Source organism: Megalopta genalis, chromosome 11 (assembly GCF_051020955.1).
Source record: "Megalopta genalis isolate 19385.01 chromosome 11, iyMegGena1_principal, whole genome shotgun sequence".
NCBI classification, from domain to species: Eukaryota; Metazoa; Arthropoda; class Insecta; order Hymenoptera; family Halictidae; genus Megalopta; species Megalopta genalis.
The window spans coordinates 16,017,060-16,032,420 of record NC_135023.1 but is presented as its reverse complement, the minus strand read 5'-3'; positions in this window follow the sequence as shown (position 1 = coordinate 16,032,420).

Genomic DNA, 15,361 nt, shown 5'->3' with positions numbered 1-15,361 from the left:
TTAATAGGAACCCTTCAATTTCACGAGAATTATCCTTAATCGTACTATTCAAATTGAGTTTCAATTACTTCATTTAATAATAATAATAATTAGAGAGTATGAGGAAATATCAGATATGTGGAACGATGTAGGGAATTCTCTTGGTATTTCGACATCGATATCGCCTGTCCTGAATTAGTAACAATAACTTGGGATCTTATTAATATTTCAAATACATGTGTACATATATGTTTCAGTTTTTAATTTGTATTATAAAAATATAATTTTAAATATATGTAATGGCTGTGTTCATAAAACTATCAAATTTAAAAAATTATATCCTTTTATATAAATAAAACATAAATAATTTGATAATCATAGAAGAAGGTACTTAACCATTTCTTGATAAAAAAAATTGAAATGAGATTATTAAAACACGGTATTCGCAGGTTTCGCAGAATGTTATAACGCGGGCTTGACGTTCGACGTGTTAATTGTTTCTTTTTAATTAATAAAACACCATATCCTAGATTTTTCCTAGATTTTTAGATTCCATCGCGCAAGGTTGCGAACCAACCATCGCTGCACCAATTAATTTGCGCACATTTTTAATATGCCACTCGAGAAGATTTTACGCCGCGATAGTATTACTTCGTTTGAGTTAATGGAAGTGACAAGTTCACCGGGTAAAATGATCAAGGTACTTAATTATACGGTGTGGCGACCATTAAATTTAACTACAGAAAGAAGAAATAAATTATAGGTGTCCGTTACAAGAAAATATTGCGGTGTCCTGGGTAATCTTCATTAGTTAAGAAAAATGCGTTATTGGTGCCAGCGGTATTGCATTGCAGCTTGTGTTACATTAATTATTTAGTTTCGAGGTTCCCGTTTTATAGCGTAATATCATAAATAAAGTCGCATGTATTCCGAGAAGTTCGTCATCGAGATGAAAAACTTTCGAGAATGCGAAACTAGATTTTTTAGCCCATGCGCGTGTAAAATTATACATTATCGGCGACCATAAGCTTTATAAAATTAACACAAATAATATGTACTTCGTTATACATATTATGGGGTACATAATATGTACCTTATTATAAATATTATGCAGTATATAATATATGCAATTATATATTATATATATGTAATGTAAAACTTCATTATACCAACTTATTTATACAAACGTATTTACGTATCATCTATGTTAATTTGGAATATTTTGACTATTATTTATAGTATTATATATACCTTACTATAAAAATAATAGTCGAAATATTCCAAATTAACATAGATGATACGTAAATACGTTTGTATAAATAAGTTTGTATAATGAAGTTTTACATTTGTTCTTTTCAAGTAGAGCTATCTGCAAAACCGTTTTCTTTACCTTCTAATCTGTCTTGAGAGCAATCAGAAGTTCACAGCAGAATTTTCTAACTTGTTCTATTACGTTGATATTTTCTGTAAATTCTTTCCCTGATTACTTTATCATCTGTCACTGGAATTCATTTATTTAAAACGATCTCTTTCACCAATTTTTATCGTGTTTTACAACGGCATGCAGGATTACTAAGCATGCCAGAGTTAACACGTTCCGATCTTCGAAAGCTAAATTTTGTTCAAAAATAATCCGAGCATCACGCAGTAGTCACGAGGCCACAGTAACTGGCACGTCTTTTTAGCATAATTTGCTGAAGCTGCTTCCCACGAAAATAGTTATTTGCATAAACGCCCACTGTCCAGTCGTTGCCATTGTATTCCCCACGGAGCTCACTCTCAGCGTATTTTTTGGACCAAAGAAACCAATGCGACCGTTTGGAACGTAAGATATCATTGGCCAAGCCAAAAAGGAAGAACACGACCGACACTGACCATGCGGGACATGATAAATCGTTCGAGTATCTCTTTTCTCCGATTGCTCGTGTAACATGGCGATCGAACAAGTACCAAATGCCACTGTATCCACTATCTTTCGCTCGATGCGGTTCTCTTTCGCGAGAATTCAGCAGAAAATTCCCCTTTTTTTTCTTTTACTTAGGAAGCCATGATCCTTTGAACTCTTTGCGTATTGCTGGCCGCTCCGAGGCTGTCAACTACGTTTTCTAACTAATATCTTCTTCTCTCGAGTATCGAGCGTTATCAGAGGGTCGGAAAGATTATTTTTCACACGAGAAATGTGATGTTTGGCTCCACCCACTATACTAACAGTTGTTGCACATGGTACTGACAGTCGCATACGCCATGATTCACGGCACTACATATTACAGCGCCTATAAATATCTCAGATCGATTTTCTATCACTTGAACGATTCATTTCTGCTAATTTCTTTTATTTCTCAAGGCAGTTGAAGGATTTATACCGTAATTAATTATCGTGTGAGACGACGTTGCATTACACGTTGATGTATTATGACCAGCGGCTGCTACGTACAAAGTACGATAATGATTGTTACATTAGCGGATTTTAAAACACAATATCAATATATATTGATCAGTCAATTATACTTTGAAGGAATAATAGCTTGACTATCGTTGTGCGAAACAAACTATACTTGGTGTACAGATATAGGAGTTAAGTGATATATACTTTCTCTGATAGCATTTCTAATATATTAATATTTTATGATCACAGATAATAATTGTAATCATATGGCTATGACATTTTATAAGAAATATTGAACGAACTGTTGTTATTGTTAGCAGAAAATGTTCAATTAAATTGTGAATATACAAACATTGTACAAGCATAAAAAATAGTATTGTACATACAGTGGACTTCTTGAAGGTAGCTAAAAGTGAACTACTTAATACAAACTTATCAATTAATGCACAAAATTAAAAATGTAGTTTCTACATTTTTTATTTGTGCCTTGACTTCTCCATTGTCCATTCAATGTGTTTCTTATGTCATCGCAACTGAAGAAGACATTTAAGTGGATTCTTCCACGTAAACCACTTGGCATATTAGGCAAACATAACAGAATTAAAGATTTTTTAAATATATAGAAATTCTTAATAGTAACGACAATATATGTTATATACTATAACATATATTATATACATCATATATTAATAACTAGACTGCAGATCATTGTGCAAATGGAGATGTACTTCTATTGTTAATAATTTGGATAAGTTCGAAGTAATGGGATAGTGTCCCATTCTCTTTATCATTTTAGTGATTCATTTTTTACTCATTAATATATTATAATGAGTGTTATAAATGCATAAAATTCGCAGATTATAATGCATAAATGCATAATAATTCGTAAATTATTTTGTGGGAGAATAATAACAATGATGTATAAACACATAACTTAATAATTAATAATTTAATAATTAATTACTAAATAATGAAATATAACCTTAACAATAATAACTCATCAGTTATTTTTGCTACTGCTACGAACATGTAGAATTGTTGCCGTACAACAAGATAATGTTCATGATAGTAGTGAATTACAAAGTATATTTGCTAATGGTATAAGCTGGTATTTTATTGGACGAGATAAGCTTTGTGTTTTACTATGCAAGAGCTACCAGGTTATCTACTCCATATGTATAATGCTGCATGCTTTTGAAACACAAGAGAATTTAATTTCTGTGCTTAAAACTCATTAATTCTTTAAGTTAAACGATATTGTCAAAATTATCTGTATTAACGCACGGACGGCGTGGCTCGAGTCGATTTGGACCCAGAGCATAAATATTGTTATTTGACTATCTTGTTTCGAACCATTAAAACTATGTATTACCGTGTAACCGTGTCTAAAAGAAGTACCTTTAAAAAATATGTTCAACAAAATTGATAAATAAAATTATACATAATCCTAATAATTACTCCGGGTTATATTTTCGTCAGCAAGGTTCGCTGTTTAAATGTTAACCCTAGTATGCTTTAAAGAGGGTCAAGAAATATCGATAGAATTTTGAACTTGTACTTTTGTTCTAACAATGTTCTTTTATACATTTTTTATATTTTATTATTGCTGCTACCTAAATGTATTATTCAGCAGTATAGTATAAATAAATATACCTCGAACAGAAAGAATAATATTTATTGCACTTTTCCTTACACTGATTGAAAATGACCCCCCACCCCTAAACAGACCTAAGTTTAGTATTAATAAGAAGGGGTTATATAAATAGGATACTATTTTTATTTCAAACTAAAGACGAGCAACTACAATTACTCGTACGTATACGAATAAATACCGCAAATTTCTTCAACGAATGAACAAAAATGGATAGATTGAGGTCCGGTAGTAAGTGAACAATTATTGCAACAATTTTAAACCTACTTCTACTTCGTTCATTTTACTGATAGAATTTGCCATATCATTGAATATTAAGAAAATGCATTGACAGCAGATAAAATGAGAAACTGCTAAAGAAATATGGATCGATTGAATTTTGCTACGACAATAATTCAGGTGGCAGATCATACCTCTTTTTTACGATGCATAAAATGTATTTATCGCGGGACACCCTTCGGGGTAAGTTGTGAAAACGGCTGATAAGTAAGTGTCACTTTACTCGCGTTATCTTCCCGCAGGATTCAGACTGCGAAACGCCTGCATTTCATATTCGCTAGTCTAATATGTCGGCTGAGCCTACAATCGAATATCTATACTGACGATTTTATAGGATCGAATAAAGTGAGCCTCGGGTTCGGTAAGGGCCCCTATAACTCATGCTCGTAAATCAGACTCGTGTGTGTTATCACGCCGTCGTTCTGGCAGGTTTTAAAGATTTCGTTCGTGTCTATGTTTTTCTGATACGCGAATCCGGCCCTACCATTGATAGCGTATCTTCGGGGCTTCTTTCTCGGCATAAAACATTCTCGGGACACTGCGAAAGAAATCATCTCTCAACGCTCAACAAACTGTACGAAATCGAACGGTTTTATAATCGAATTTTAAATATCATCCTTCGTATATCTTTAGACGACGAAAGAAATATAAACGAAGTCTGCGCTGCGTGAACAATAATAGTATTACTGAAAAATATGCACGTGTAAATTGTGCGCGATCTCTTATGCGAATGTAGTACATGTCACGGTACATAGTTTAATAGGAAACGTCGGTGTGAGTGACAAACACTCGATCATAAATTTCTTTTTGTTCCAGTTTTGACAGTTTTGATTTTTATCCTTTTCGTGTGCCCGACGTCCTAGTTTTTAATCGAGGTGTGACACCGATGAAAGGTCTATTTATATGCAAAAGTTCAAGTTTGAAACGAACGCAGTTAATTAATCGATCTTTTCAGAAATAGTGTCGATATTTTCATTTTTCCAGAAGGGAATGATGAATCAATTAAACCGTGCGAAATTCGTACGGAAAACAAGAAATAGGGGCGAGCGCATAAAATCAACAGAATTCTATCAAAAACTGATTCAGGTAACTAGCCGGTTTAATAGAAATGTTCGAACAATAACATAGAGCAGTGAATTTTTACTGAACAAAAGAACTTTAATTGTGTTACATTTCAATCGCATAAAACAACGGGGAAACGGAGTCATTCAACTATACTTCCGACGTATTGTTTAGTTTGTATTAATACAGAAGGTTGGAAATAAAATATTTCTTGAGTTCTATTCTTTATTTTGCGTAGTGCTTCGTGCATCGAACACAAATGTTTGAGAAGCAGTATTGAACAAAATTACAATTAAATTATTGAAAGAATTATAATTATAAAAGTAACTAATTACATTATGAACAATCACATTGTAATCCGTAATTCAGATATCCATTAATTTAAATTACAATGTAAATGGTAATTACAATTCGAGTAGAATTACAGAATACTAAGTAATTAAATCTCATTAATTATAAATTCCAATTAAAATTATTCTGAATTAAAATTACGAATTACGATGTATTTTAATTAACATTACGGATTAAAAGGTAAAAAAATGAATAGGCAATAATATAGAAAAAATTCACAGACGAGACCTAAAATGAGTATACGAAAAAAAAAATATGAAATGTATCTCGCTTCTTAAAAACTGAATGATTTGAATTATGCAATTGAATTGCAACGTAATTGAATTGCTGCGTAATTGAAATGCAATTAGAATGTAATTGAATTGTGACATTGAATTAGCACAACTTTGGTTTGGAAACTGTCTATAACACTGACTCCGTAACTTTCATGAATTTTCTTTAATCGTTTCTGCAGTTATCACTGTCCTGCCAGAATCTCGTGAGCACAAGTCATCCTTTCCAGCGATAGAAATAGTAAGTTTACACCGGTAACACAGCGGCTGCTTCGAGACAATGGAAAGCCAGGAAAAATATTACGTCGCTTTCAAATAAAATGGTGGTTTCTCGTGCAACGCGAACTAGTAGAAAAGTTGCGAGATGAAAGAAAGACACGTTCCTCATCGTTCCTCAAACACATTTATCATAACAAGTCATTTTGCGAGAAGCAACACTAGTTTCATGGTGTATATATAAAACAAGGAAGCTGGCTCTTGGCGTTAGATGACGTATGAACTAAAATGGATGACTCTCGCGTGTGGACTGCAAAAACTTGGCACGAGGACATTAATAACAGATCATTCTCGTGCGAAAACTGTAACCGCGAGATTCAAAGTCCGAAGATTTATCAATGTTCCCCAAAATTTATGATAGGAAAAAATCCAATGTCCAAGTTCCTATGGTGATTTCGCCTCGCGACAAACAATTAACGTTCCTGAATCGGTAATTGTTCGCGTATCTTACACTTGCAACGGCAAATCGTTTGTCAAAGCAGAGAATCAACCGCGATGTAATTGTTCTGGGAATTAGGACGCGCGTTACACCATCCTTTAAATTACTTTTGCATTCAGTATTTGTTCGAGAAACGTATACGATACAGTACACAAACTTAACAATTCATTAATAATACATGCATTGTCTTACATGTGTTAATATTTCCCATTGTAAGAAATACAAATTTTTCATAAAAATGAAATACAAAGTTTTTCTGCTTGAATTTTACTTAATGTCTCAACAAGAATATTTACGAATTTTTTCATATTTATCGACCGTGACTATTTCAAATGACTGCATCTTAATGGTACTTTCTCAAGTGATGAACGTATTTGATCGTGTTAGAAAACTTCGTTCGTTTTCATCGTGTTATGTAAAATCAATAAATAAGCATTTCATTTGTCTGCGGTATCCAGGTTTAATTGATTCATTGGAGCAACAATGACACCGTGTTGAGAGTTACGGTCATCATCAATTTAATTAATTCAGTGATAAAATGTTCATTTCCCGTCCGTTCTGCATGAAAATTCTCCGACGAAGCCGCGATAAAATTCCGCGAACACCGCTGAAAGTTTTCTGTTAATTTCGAAATTGAGATTTCATAGAAATTACTTTGTGGCGGAGTAACAAGCATTCCGTGTTCCCACGAAGTTACAAGTCGGGGTGAAATTTCTTTTCGAAAGAAACAGAAGGGGGGGAAAAAAGGATTGAATCTTGCGCATTATTTTCAGCGCATAACGAAAGTTCCTCGGAGCATTAACAATAAGAGACAAGCGTCAACTTTGTCGTATTGTTGCGAGGTATCTGCTGAAGCATCCTTTATTCGAGAAGTAAAAGGTGAAACGAGGATTCGCGGAATACTTGAAAGAGCCAGGAACAAGCCGGCGCTGTTTAACACGCCAGGGAAAACACGTTCAGATATCAACGAGTGCTTTCAGAAAATTACTCTCTTCCTTATGCGGCGAGACTCGAGATTGATCTCTGCGTTTTCTCTTTTTTGGTGGATGGGGGGGGGGGAGACAAGGAGGAATGCGGAAACTACTCCGAGTTCTCGGTTATGTAATTTTCACGATATTCAAGGATGGAAGTAAGGACTCCATGGTAAAAGTAGCTGAAACCTGAGGAAGCTCTCGCGTCTATTGAATTCAGCTGAATTGTCAGAAAATATTTACAGAAATGGAAAAAGTGAAGACAATTAGAGTCTTTCTATTGACACAGTACCTTATGTCGTGGTTGCACGTTTCAAAACTTTTTGTTTTTATGAGTAATAATAGATAAAGTATAATCTCTAGATGCCATCTCAATTATTTTTGTTATTTATGAAATGATCAAACTGTTATTGTCATAGATTATGGGATTTTGAAAATCCTTCTACGCGATAACTAGACAGCGGATTTTATGTAGTTTTGACAAAAATGATTAGATTATATACGAAACTGTAACAACACTTATATCGTCGAATTTGAAAATATTTTCACACCATGTACAAGTTATTAAAATGAGTAAAAAAGGAGGAACGGTTTGATCAGGCTTGTGTTGCTTACAATTAACTTTGACAATTTTTATTTTGCATAAAGTTTTTTTATTAATATTTTAAAGCTTACGTTCAACATGTAACCCTGGTATTATGAATTATCTAAAGTTGTACATGAAAGATATTGCTCTTTTAAAATGTTTCTGTTAATTGGCTTTAATTTCTATTGCCATTTTTTTCAACCATTGTCAGGACGATTGTGTTCTTCGAGTAATTCATCTTCAATGTTTTCGAAATCCAAAAGCAATTCATCTTCCATATTACGCGATTATATGTATATTCAGTAGCACCTTATCGGAGCTGAATGAAGTTCAAATTTGCATAGTTCAAATGAAACTCGCATAGTTTAAACGAAGTTCAAATTTGCATAGTTCAAAGTTAGGTAGTTAAAATCAAGGGGTATAGATCAATTTTGATTAAAAGCAATTTCTATTTATTGGAGAATTTAAAACATGTGAATCAATTAGATGCGTCAAGAAGTCATCGACTATTTGCCTTCAAAAGCTGTCGATATATTCGTACGCTGTTTCACAAACGATATTGAAGAACAATTTATAACATGCAATCAATACAAAACCGATATATACGAGAGCGATTATCTTCTCGATTTTTAGTATCGTCATGGATTCATTTATAAACAATGCTAACGCAGCTGTAACAACAGAAATTTAATGTTGTCACCGAAGGCCCACAGGTTTGGATAAATAAAATGAACAAGAAAGAAATTACTTGTAAGAGGATAGAGCAGTTGAAATAATCGCAGTTCCGTTATTTCAGCTGAACAAAATGGAGGTCGACAAGAAAATATTGGATAACTCGTTACAGTCCCAATGTTTTAGCCTCGAATATTTGAAGCCCAATAAATCGCTGTCCTTACTTAAACGTTACAGGAAGAGGCGAGAGTTCAGGTTGTCGAATACGATAGAACATTTTATTTCACCCCGCTCATTTAATTCAGCGGAGACCCGTCCGTGGCGGTGCCGTTCATAAAGTCCAAAAGCTTCGGCTAAATACCAAGGTCCCCCCCGGTAACGGAACGTAGACGAGGTGTCTTCCACGATCTAACATCACGAAAGGGATCATCGAAGACGCTGCAAAGCCTTTTAGCCTCGGCGCTGTCAAATTACCGAGTCCCGACCTGAATTCACGGTGTCGCTCGTTTTTCGGCGAAAGTGTATGTTAGAAAAAGCCTGCATATAACGTTCAGTTTTAAGTGCTGCGCCGTGCACGTGACACCCGGTACCAACTTGAAAGGCAAAGTGCCGAACTAAGGCGTCGAAGTTCATCGATGACCTGGTTCACAATGTTTTTTTAATGAAACTGTCTTCGCTAATTGGAAGTCACTTTGATTTATAATGTACCGGCTGGGAAAGCTTCTGTTCATCGCGTTCCGAGGTTCCGGTTACCCACGGCGAAATTGTTCTTTCATCATGCATTTAAGGAGAATTCTAGTTTAGAACCTTCCGAAATTCGATTTTTGGATATTTCATTTTTTTTTTCTAAAAGAATATGTTTTCAAAGATGTTTCTACGAGAAGATATTTGATGATAGAATACAAATGGTAGAATCTAAAAAGGAATCAAACCACATCCTGATCCACGCAAATCGATAGAAAAATAAGAAATTCAGAGGCTTTTTTTAACAACAGAAAGGCCCTCTCTATGGTCCTGGGTTGGCTGATTAGCTGTACGATTTGTATCTAAATGATTGATGAAAATTTCGCATATTTTATTTGTATAACACAGAAAAGTGAAAGCTATAAATAAATGAATAGTCTAAAAAATAGCGGAGCTTTAATTAATACAAGCAATTCACATGCTTTCTAAAACTCAATTCACTCGATATCTGTCTCGAAACTATGAAACATGTGATAAGACTTTGCGGCCAGGATAATAAAAGGGAGACTATTTTAACATCTCCTGAAATTTACGTCGAATCGAGACATCAGAGCGTTTACCGGACAATTCGAAAATCTGGTGACATCACCTGCGGGTAAGAGTAAAACTTTTACGGAACACTGTCACGGTTTTCCAGAGTTAATGATGCCACGGCGGTTACATCCCAATTTTATGATAGCCGTGGCTTTCAGGCAGAGGGTATCCCTCCGCGATCCAGGAAGAAATTTCAAGTTCTGAAAGACATTGTGTAGATTGCGGACAACTCTACCGGAACTGCTGGCCATTAATGCGAAATTGCACCCTGTGCAACTTCCGAAGTGTAATCGCTTTCAACCTACCCCAATGTAGCGTTTCCTTCTCGAAAAACGTTTCCAGGTGCTGTCGCGGAATCTCAAATTTTCTGGTTTACGCGCACGGAATATTAAGTGCAAAGTAACTGATTTACTAGTAGCTCGCCAACTGAATTGATTTTAGAACTCGCCTGGATTAGAAGCAACCTGGATACGTTTTATTTCAATTTCGAGTATACTTTAGAAGAGAGTTGTGATAATTGAAAATTATAATACAATTCTCAAATTCACACACACACACACACACACACACACACACACACACACACACACACACACACATTATTGAATTGCGTACTCAAAACTTTTCAGTTAATTCAATTGTTAATTATATTAATCGCATATGTAATGCAAACACAATGTAATTGAAATGCTGTTCTTCAAGTTACGACCGAGACATTTTGAAACAGTGGTATACATTTTTATTTTCTTCTCTATTACTTCCAATTATTTTAATTAAATTACATCGTAATTCGAAATTAATGTAATTTAATTACTTCTGGTATTTTGTAATTACTGTAATTTAATTACCTATAGTATTGTGTAATTGTACTGCAATTGCAATTGCGAATTACATTGTAACTGGATTGAATGGATGTCTTTATTACGAATTACAATGTGATTGAATTATACCATAATTGAATTAATTTGCAATTATAATTCTATAAGTAATTTAATTGTAATTGTAAATTGTAAGTTAATTATGTAATTGTAAATTAATCGAAAAAATAATAGGAAACACAAGTTCGGAATATCAACAAATATGGATTTAATTCAACAAAATACAGTGGAGTTCTTGCAACATACAAATTGTGCACAGTTAATATATATTTAATAACTTTTAAGGTACCACTTTAAACAATTAACCAAACCTATTCATGACTTAGCTGACATAATGAAGCTATCACGATCGATGCATGCTTTAAATATAGTTATTCTTTCTCGGCTCTGCATTTCTGCTTCTGTTCATAAACTATTTTCAATATTTCTCCCACTTCATTTGCATATTCCAATGTATTGTAATTGTACCAACATTTACGATTTGGTCACGAAACGAAAAACATATCAGGCATTATTTCGTTCCACGTAGTTCACGATTAAGCCAAAAGATGTCGCGTAAATGCCGCGCGTTATTGTATATCTGTTTTTACTGTGGTATATTAAAATCAAACAAGAAGGAAAACGTCCTTTTTGATGAATTCTATCACTTTTTAACTTGTCCATAAACCCATAGAACCTATTCATGATACCGTATACTTTTATCACCTGCATACTTTTTGTACGAGATATTACAATTTTTCAGTAAAGCATTGTTTATGTTATGTGCCACTACAAGCGCGGATATTTTAACCAGTACACATATTTCGTTAAAGACTTTTCTTAAAGAAAAATCTGACGTTAATATTAGTGTATGGTTTTCACAAAAGTTTTACATTGTGTAAAATTTTGAGTACCTTACGTAGTGTAAAATTGTAAGTACTTTAGTGTAAAGTTCTATTTTCTATTTTTTTCTAATATAGAAATATACAGATATATCTTGTTCAACTTTTTTTTTAAATATACAGAGTGTTTCAGCTAAAAGAAATAATGAACAATTATAAACTGAAAGTAACTTCTTCATTTTTTTTCTGATATTTAAACAACAATAGAAAAAGCTATATTTGTATATTTCTATTTATTATTATTTCTAACATAGAAATATACATATATCAATTTACAATTATTCACATCACTGTAAACCGTCGTAAATTTCAGGGACCGTAAGGGTGTGCAAATTGTTGAAGGCTTTTGTTCATCGTGAAAGCATAAAGATCCACGAGCTGGTAATGAGTATTAAATTGCACTATGATAATTAGCAGAGCTTTACGAGTGTCTAAGGTATCTGAAAATGCTTCTCTCACCTGAACAGACATGATCTACTCGTTCCGAGGTTCATTTTAGATGTCTTAGATCGCAGATTACGCTACGGAAATCTGTGCTCTCGAGTTTGCATCTCCGAACTCCGTCCCTGGCTAGCATTCAGGTTAATTAGCGTTCTGTTGTGGTGCAGTTACGACGCCGCTCCAACGTCTCAAACAGGCAGACGCTGGTAATATCGGATAATCGATAATATCGAGAATATTCAGGTAATAATCGTCGATAGTATAGGTGATTGGCTGAAAAAACAAACATCTGTTCGTCCGATAATGCTAACAAAAAATCTCCAGACAACGGCTAAATGAGTTTTAAATTGAACTTATAAATTAGAAAAAAAAACAACCACTGATTAAAAGTTCTAATTATCCTATAATTTGTCACGATCACGTCGATAGAACGATCAGCCGACAACTGAGCTGTCGTGACGGGCTACCGGGTGTGACAATTAGCTCGGATTAATTGGACCTCGTAATTTAACTCCGTAAAATAAAGAAGCGCTTTATAGAGAAAAAAAATATGTGTAACTAATAATAGATAAAGAGAGTAATCGTTGAGGCAATAGTCGTGATAATTATGTACTGTTTTCTTGTTATACGATACTAAAGGAATTACGCCCCTATGAAAACTCGTGTTAAAGTCTTTCAATATATGTAAAGTAATTCGACTTAATTAACTTTTTCAGAAATTCTTTCCATTCAAATTCAAGATATTCTTTTATAGTCACTTTAAAAGTGCAAAATGGATTGCCAGAAATAATGAATATAAAATTTAAGAAAACCAGATAAATTTTTTCTTCGTCGTAGACATTAAAAGGGTGTTATAAAATGATTAATATAGAACATATTGATATCAATGTTTGCATTTAATGTTTTCACAGAGCCATGTTGTTATAGCTTTTCATTCAATAAGAAAGGTAATAAGAGATACATTTGTAAATATTGCGAGCAATTATTTTCTATTTATTGTTCGAGATTATCGGAATTAAACATAAAATATGCTTCGAAACGTACGCAGAACATGTATTGACGAAACATTGGAACGTCGGGAAACAATGAAGGCTCAAGCCGCTCGGCGAAACAAAACGGAACCATCTGCACCCACATTTTTCATAGATAGAAAAGAAAAACAGAACAAATTCTATGGGAGCGTTAAAAAGAAAATCCTTTCATTTGGCAGCACTCAGAGGTACCGTATGATTCTAAAAACTAGGTCGTCTTACAGGTTGTTTAATGGCGTTAAAATACTTTCGAACGTTTCTCTCTCGCCTGAATATACAACATCTGGAATAAGCACATCATCCTAAAACGTTGAATCTGTCGTATCTTCTCTTATTTACCTTCTTCATTTTTTTATTTTAAACGTTCCTTGAAATTTAGCGTTTAAATCAACATTTTATTACGCATTTTGCGATATATTGGTTTATTTTTATTTGCTATGTATATGTATTCATGGTTTCGCCATTGTAAAAAGTGTTTCGAATATTTACAATTTTACAGTTGGCATATAATATAAAGAAGACGGTTGAAGTTAAAAATGTCAACCTAGAACTTAGATTTGTATTTTAATACATTTAACGTAAAATTATTTTAATATTGTAACACAATTTAAGATCTATGAAAAATGTATTATAATTCAAATTTATAATAATAATTCATTACAATTAAATTTTAAATGAAGGATCTCCTATAATTAATTTCTCTCATATTTAAACTTAAATGTAATTTAATTTTCTGATTAAAATCTATTACGATTTAAAATTTCTAACTAAATTTCTATTAAAAATATGTTGAAATTTTAGTTTTCATCAAACTGTAATACAATTAGAAATATTTTATTAATTTTCTACAAATGAATAGAGAATGTGTACTATTATACTTTTATTGAAAATACAATCGAGCTTCCATAAAGTTAACAGCTGTAACTAAATAATAATACTAAATCAGCAGAAGTTTTTTTTAAAGAAAACAGCGTTATTTTTACTGCGTTTTTTGTCATCGCGAATATCACGCGTGATATTTTTATTTTATTTAGCGGTAATATGCGCACACATTAATTTGTTTTCATTAGTTCAACACTTAGAGTTAAATTCAATTTACGATCTATTAATATTAATAATCGCGTTTCCGTCATCTTCGTATTTCTTACTCTACGCAAGTTACAGAGAACTGCTAGACATCATTAAACTTATGGTAGAGATATTCGGGTGTCAGACGACCTGAGAACACGTTACCAGATATCCGTTTAATTCGGGCTCAGATTATAATAGGGCGCAGGGTCGTAGCACAATGAAAGGGAAGGTAATACAGAATGCGAAAATAGCAGAAAAATATAGAAGGGTAAGTTTTAACGCGAAGCCTCGTTATCGTAAATATATCGTCCGAGAGTCGAACTTTTTTCTTGAATGCGACGAGTTAATAATAAAAAACATAGACTATGGATCATTATATAGTTATGCAAAAGTGCCATTAAGAAGAATTTGGTTTCCTATAGCAGTCTCTAAGACTAGAACAACATAAGACGTGCAGACACTATGTGATTTACATGTTTATTAAAATGTAAGAAATGAATTTATTTCCACGTATAATCAATAATAATATGCCACTCTTATGATATTTAATGTTCCACGAGATTAACATGTTTTTATTGTACACTCAGCGTTGTATACAACATCATTTAGTAGTGTGAACACGAATGTATGTCTGTCTATGGCAGGTCATTTCTACTTAGACAGGACAGTAAAAGCGATATGCTTCTATATATTTTACACAATTTTTACTAAATGTTATAGACAGTGAATTATTATTAACAAGCACTGGAAATATTTGAAAATGTTTTATATATTCTATTTCAATATTCGAATATTAAACAAGTAGTAGCGATATTTACAATTAGTAATTTCTTACTAAGTAAATTGCAACTGGTATT